This window comes from Phaethon aethereus, assembly GCF_964289735.1.
Source record: "Phaethon aethereus genome assembly, chromosome: Z".
Lineage (NCBI taxonomy): Eukaryota > Metazoa > Chordata > Aves > Phaethontiformes > Phaethontidae > Phaethon > Phaethon aethereus.
Window position 1 is genome coordinate 12,839,593 of NC_138577.1, and position 7,291 is coordinate 12,846,883.

The following is a 7,291-nucleotide window of genomic DNA, read 5'->3' on the forward strand; positions in this document are numbered from 1 at the left end:
TGGCACTGATGACTCCTGGGAGGACACTGGGAAGAGGTGAGGATGTCACAATTCGCCACAGCATCTGTTACTAAACTGCTGTTTTTCCCAAGCTGTTTCTGCCCCTCCCTTCCTGCCCTCCTCCTGATTTTCTTGGTCTTAAGCTCTGCATTTAGTGCTGGCATACAAGGGAAGCACTACCCAACCAAGGTGCTCTGGCAAAATCATTTTGTTTCCCAGGTTTCTTGGCAGGACCTTGGTATCACATGCACCAGGTCCCTTTGCTACCTTAATCCATGCCTTTTGGCTGGCAGCAGCGCAAGGCAGAAGGGATGTTATTCAGCAACACTGACCCTGAGCTGCAGGAAGCACCCCCTGAGCACAAGGGCTTTGGGGTGTCTCAAGGCCACAGAGCTCAGTTTGCGGACACCTACCTATACCCCACCATTGTGTTAGAGACCAGCCAGTATCTCTGCCTCCTGCAGACTCAGGGGACTCCCTAACAAATCCTCCCACAGACTTGCTAGCTCACCACACCAGTGTTGTCAACCAGGTTGGGCCTTGCATCTCCTCTCAAGTGATGCCAGGACAAGTCCAGAGCCACCAAGGCAGGAGGCTGTCTCTGTGTGGAGAGGTGGCCCAGGGCACTTGGCATAGGCTGCTGAACTGCAGAAGCCTCAAGTGTGCAGTCTGAGAAGACAGAAAAATGAGCTGGCACAAGCCACCACTCAGCAGCAGAGCCAACAGGCACCGTGGGTCCTCCTGAGCCCTCGGAGGAGGCCTGGCACGATGTGATGAGGACTGCATGAAAGCCTTTCCCTGGGCCGTTCGAGAGGTCTGGCCAGGTGATCCTATGGGCTCTTATGGGCTTAATACACTGTGAATTGACAGGTCCTTTCCTGGTGGCAATTTAAATGGACCTTCTTGTTACACAGAGACTCTTCTCTAGCAGGTATAATTACAGCAGGAATGCAGAGAGTACAGTTTTAGTTCCATCAGGTGCTGGTAATTCCCTCCGCCCACTATCAGTCTTCCAGCATTTTATTTGTCTGACACATCAGATCCCATTTTCTTAGAGGGGAAAAGAGTTAGCAAAACACTTGGCAATAACAAATTAAGTGTCATTAAGTCAGGCAATCACAGAGGTCAGACTTAATGCCCTAATTTATCTAGCTCTTCCTACAGAAGAGCTCCTCAGTGCTACATCCAGCTGTTGTTGCTGGCAGACATTATATGCATCCAACACTTGAGAGCAACGGAGACCCTTTGCATTTGATCTGGACTGATCTGTGCCTTTACAAGAAGCTCCAGACCTTTCAGCTCGTGCCAGGACAGCAGGGATAGTACTCTGCCAAGCCAAAGCTCACGCTACAAATTCAAACCTGAAGACCAAGTGCCAAAGAAAAACCCTCTCCAAACAGTAGTTTCCCCTCTCCTACTCAAGTCCAACTAGATCAACCATCTCCTTTGGCAGCAGTCCCTACAGGAAGGGATACAGTTTGCACTAAGGGGACGAGGGAAGAGCAACCGGGCTGTTTTGGACTGGGGAGCGGCAGGGAGGGACTCATTCAAGTACCGATTGCTCTTGCACACAGTATAATAAACCAGTGTGAACACAGTGAGAAGATAAAATTTAACAAAGATGTTAATCACTGAAACTTAGAATGAACACAGAGCTACATTACTATTTTACATATATACATATGTGCCTATATATGAGAAAAGGAAGTAAAAAAGATCTGTAAAACACATCACGCGTAGTTTGGCCAGTGCAGGCAGAATGCACCAGATGTTAAGTAGAAAACCTGGACAACTGCAAAGTCATCTGCACACGCTGCAGAGAAACTTGGGCCATTTATTATTAAGCTGCAGACTGGCCTCTTTCTCAGACTGTATCCTCTACAGAGGATGAAAATCTCTCAGAGGAAAACTGAAGTTAGCAAACCCCAGCAAAGCGAGGAGGAATCCCCACCCCAGGGCCAGGACTCCCAGGTCCCTGCGAGCCGTCTGCTGGCAGGACACCCTCGGCGGCATTGCTCTCCTTGCTCTGCTGCCCGCTGCCAGGCTAATGCCCAGGCACGGCCGTGGGGCCCATGGGGTGCTCAGCCCTGCGGAAACCCGGCCCCGGCCTCTTGCTCTTGCTTGCAGCAGAACCACGAGGGGATAACAGGATCAAAAGAGCAGTAACGAGCTCTGGGAACTTGTCAGACAAATGTGTTTTTAACTGAATCCCAAATGAGCCGCTGAAGGGGAGCATTAGTGCTGTCACGTGGAGCACATGATTTTGGAATTCATTAAGCCTTTGATGCAGCGTTAGCACCGCCGTCCCCTGTCCCCGCCGTTAGCCATCTGGCTGAAAAGCGGCCAAGTTTCCTTCACCCCAGGACCAGAGGAATGGCCTGCCTTTGCAGCAGGTCGCAGGAGCTGCAGAGTTAGAGGATGCACGCACTAGGCAGGCTGACTGCAGTGGTCTTGAGAAAAAATGGCACCTCTTCTGGGAGCCCTTGGCACAAACTTGCCATTCTCCATGTCCTATAAGCCCTCTTCAGAAAAATCAGATGCTTCCAGAGAAGCTTCCTTTCTTCTTTCTCTGAGACAGGTTTCAGAGGAATGAAAAATTTAGTTATGGAGAAGTGGAACTAGAGCTGGAAGTCCTGCATTTAGTTGCCGAGAACCAGAACAGAAACACGTCAATGTGAATGAAACCAGAACAGAACTGCAACTGAAAGCTAAAGGCAAAAGTTACTGAATGTTATTGGGTATGGCACGGGGTCATGTTTTGCAGCACTATCTCAAATACAAAGTCCCCTCCAAAACTCCAACTCTCCCTTGTTTGAGGACAGTTTGTAGATTAACCATGCTGTGGATGTGTGGATGTGAAGACAGAGAGGTGGCTCCGTCCATAGCCAACACATGGTAAACATCTTTATAGTTTGCTTTCCAGGCTAGAAAAGCCTCAGTTGCTTTTTCACAAGAGCTGAAGCAAGTATCTGTGCAATTTCATCTCAAAACACTGGGGGTTGTGCACCAAGACACCTGTGCAGCTCTGTGCGGAGGCCACATGGTGCCCCAGGCTCCTGGCTGATGCAAGCCTCAGAGCTGGCTTGGAGCTGGAGCAGCACCCATGCTAATACCCCCACATCCAAAGCAACTTTGGCATGAGGGAGCACAGTGGGCACAGAAAAACAGCTCTGCAGGAAACAGCTAGTGGTAGGTGTAGTAGCTTTGGATCGGTGTGACCATGCTGGATCCAGGCTGGCTTCTTCAGAAGCGCTTCTGTGTCTTATGGCCTCAAGTTGTGCCAGGGGAGGTTTAGACTAGATATTAGGAAAAATTTCTTCACTGAGAGAGTGATCAAACATTGGAACAGGCTGCCCAGGGAGGTGGTGGAGTCACCATCACTGGAAGTATACAAAAAACATGTAGGTGTGGCACTTTGGGACATGGCTTAGTGGGCATGGTGGTGCTGGGCTGATAGTTGGACTTGATCTTAAAGGTCTTTTCCAACCTTAATGATTCTGTGATTCTTTGTGCTGACAAGTACTTGCCATTACCTGACTCATTGGGATTGCAGTCCACGCCCCCTCACTCCCCATCTGGGATAACAGCAAACTTGTACCTCTACAAATACACAAGTTATCTCTTACAGCTTAAAAATAGAGTGATAACTGCCTACTGCTCGCTGGGATCCGCATGGTGTCATGGCCTCAGTTCCACCAGGGAGCCACCACGCTGTCCGCGGGCTCCGCAGCGCTCCCGCGGGAGCTGCCGCCTTCCCCCCGCGCTCCTCCCAGCACAGCGCATGCAGCGGGGTGAGGCTGGTGCAGCCTCAGCTCGGCAGGCCCTTGCTGTGCAGTTGCTGTCATTCCAGCCCAGGCAATAATTGGGTGAGATGGTGCCTTTGGCAGAGACTCAGCAGCTATGCTGGTGCCCGCTACACCGGCCGCAGCAGGGCTCGGTTGCTGGCGGACACCTCCGAGGCACAAAAACAGCAGGAGAAGCCCTTTGAAACACTCTCCCAGGTCTCCTGACACTGTGAAGTGGTTTTTCTTCCTAATTTTCAAACATCCTAATTTGCCAAATGTTTCTCCTTGACTGGAAGCCAAGCACAGCTTTGGGAACAAAATCTGTGGTGCACCAGGGGTTCCCCCAGCTGTGGACTGCCAGTATCTGTGATGCTGAGAGCTGACCCCAGACATGGCAAGCTCGATGCACAGACCAAAACACAAACTGAAAACCAGTTCCAGCCTGGCCTGCCCTGTCCAGAGCGGCTGTGAGCCTCAGAAACGCTGTGCTTCCTCCAGCGACCCTGCTGTGAACGTGCCCCTGTAGTCAGCAGCATCCCAAATCGCAATGAGAGCAGGGTCAGCAACTGCCCACAGCCTCAGTCAGGTGTGAACGTACCGCAGAAGGGGCTAAAGACTGGCCGTAACTTTGCTGCCGGACTCAGGTCCATGGTGCTACTTTGGGCTTTAATCCTGCAACTTTTCCAACATAAATGATTCTGTGATTCTATGATTCTTTGGATGCTTCCTGTCCCAACATCCTCCAAAGCATCTCTAAAGGAGCTCAAGGTGAAACTACTGAAATAAGTGGTGTGTAACCTCCCTTGTGAAGTTGGCTGCGAGAGGTAGAAAGGTGGCTAGTAGGATGTGATTTTCTAGTGGGTTTCCAGGGACCTCCAAATTCCAAAGAACCAAATTACCATACAGAAGGATAAATGAGACACATTGGAAGAGATGACTCACCCTTTGTCTTATTTCAAAACCTCCTGCAATTCTCTGAAGGACAGTAACCACAATAAATTAATTGGAAAACTGTAGCAGAGTCCGTTAGAGTGAAAAGCTGAAAAACTAAAAAAAAAAAACTAAACCAACCCCACCAAACCACCCCAAAACAAACAACCATTTTCACACTGGAAGCTTGCCATAGAGCGAACAGGTAACAGAGATGTGAAAGACCATTCAGAGTAGAGGGCCCGCAGAAAAGCACAGCGAGTTACTCACACTAGCAAGGAACGAAGGGAAACTCCCCTGATACAACCTTCTTTTGCAGGGATGAATGAGGCAACCTGCTCTAAGTGAAAGCATCAGCACGCTATGTTTCAAAACAAATTTATAACACAAATGGTAAACGACATAGACGGCATTTATCCGAGGGCTCCGGAGGAACCCCAGCACAGATCGCTCAGCTACAATGGGACATGCAACCTGTTGCTTAGTTCAGCCTGAAACCAGAGGAATGACAGGAGGCAAATGAGATGCCAGAGCTGGGGTTTTGGTTTTTTTTTTTTTAAGAACTTTGGGTAAATCTGGGGACCTATGACTTGTGAATCTGAGTTCCACACTGGGAATTAGGAACAGCATCCCTGGGCACCTAGAGAAATGGGATTAAAGGGGAAGAAACAACCCTACTCTAGCAGAAGGAAATAATGCCTCACTCCTTAAAGCAGTAAGGAACCTTGTTTCATGGGTGTGGCTGGATAGATGGATGTACTCGGATGCCCAAAACACTTTCAGCAAGGTCCCACACCAAATATACTTAATCACTCTTCTCCACACCATGCTTATTCCCATAGTTAATAACAAGGCAGAAGACAGTGAATGGAAAATGGTCAGTGCTTAAGGTGGAGAAACGTACCAGTGCTGTACCACCAGGATCTGTGCTAGGGCTTGTGGGTTTTGTGGCATTCGTAAATGGTCTGGGAAAGGGTGTGAGCCATGATGGGGCAGAGTTTGCTGGTGAGGCCGAGGTACACAGCGTAGTGAAAATGAGCACTCACTGCAGAGTTCAAGAAAGATCTCACAATGAGAAGCTGGATGATAAAATGACAAATGAAAGTCAGTGTTGGTATATGTAATGTACAAGGAGAAGCTCTACCTGCACAAAGAGGGAAGTGGCCTGAGGGTTAGCTCTGTGTTTTCTTCCTTCCCTATCAGAGAAGATACGGTGGAATTAAGAAGAGGTAGAAAAGGGGAAAAGAACAATCAAACGGATGAGACAGAAAAAGACAGCCAAGGGAGAGAAACTGATGTATATAAAATCATGTGCAGTGAGCAAGTTGTTCTGGAAACGACTGTTTGTGATGTTTTGTAGTATAGAAACAAGGGCATATTGATTAAATAATGACATAGCAGGTTAAAAACCAAACAGATTTAAGTAATTCTTCACTATGCATCATAAGTCTGAGGAATTAATTGCCTAGGGTTGCTATGGAGGCAAAATAATCTAGAATGGATCAAAAGCAATCAGATACTTCTACAGAGGATCAACCCAGCAAGGACTGCTAGAAAAGGATACTTTGGTCAGAATAAGATTAAACTGAGTATTGCTCGAAACATATAGCAGAGGAAGCATGGCTTTATGCCTACATTGCTCTTCAGTCTGCTCTGAGCATACCCCACGGGCCACCTACACGGCCAGGATCCTGTGCTGGTTTGACCCCTTCATCTCAGACAGTAGTTTCTATGCTCGTGAGGCAACCAGGAGGAGCAAGTTGATAAGCAAGGCCCTGGTCAAGTAGCCTGTCCTAAATGTTGCTGCAAAGCAATGGCACACCATGCAAGTATTTGGTGTGGACAACAAAGTTAGGTAGAAGATAGGAAAGACTATCTCAGAGATGCTGTTACAACACTCCACAGTCACTTGACATAGGCTGGAGTGAGGCTAAGAGCGGTGTGGAGAGCCTTGTCTGGGCTGAGGGCCAAACAGGTCTTTAAAACACATTTGGGAAAGGAAACGTCAACATACACCATAGCATTGCCCAGGAAGAAAGCAAACAATATGAGGGCTGCTAGTTTTGTGAAAAGAGGTTAAGAGTTGTACTGGTCCTTGGATCACAGGTTCACGTTCCTAAACCTCAAGTCTACATCAAAGATGATGGCCAGACTGAGGACAGGAGAAAGCAGAGCTGGAAAAAAGGGGAACAAGAAGGGTTGAGAATGGAAGGAGAGAAGAAAATAAATTTCTGGTTTAGCCAGCCTGATGGAGAGTTGCTGGCCAGATACCTCAAGGGCCAAAGGCAATCCAGAGCTTCAGTTTGGTCAGAACGAGACTGATCTGGAATAGGTCTTAGCCTAGAGGTGATTTGCTAAAATATTTGCAGCCAAGATTGTTCAAATGTAAAGCATTGAGGGAGATAAGGAAGGGACACAAAACCCTTCTGCACAAACAGCAAGGCAGGTTAGGTAAGCTTGCTAAAGGATGCACTGAAGCACTAGTTGCAGGGATGGAGTGACGGGGGACAACTAGGAAGGCACAGATTGTGAAATAAAATTCCTCCCAAGCCTCCAAGCCCAGAGGTCCCTCTAGC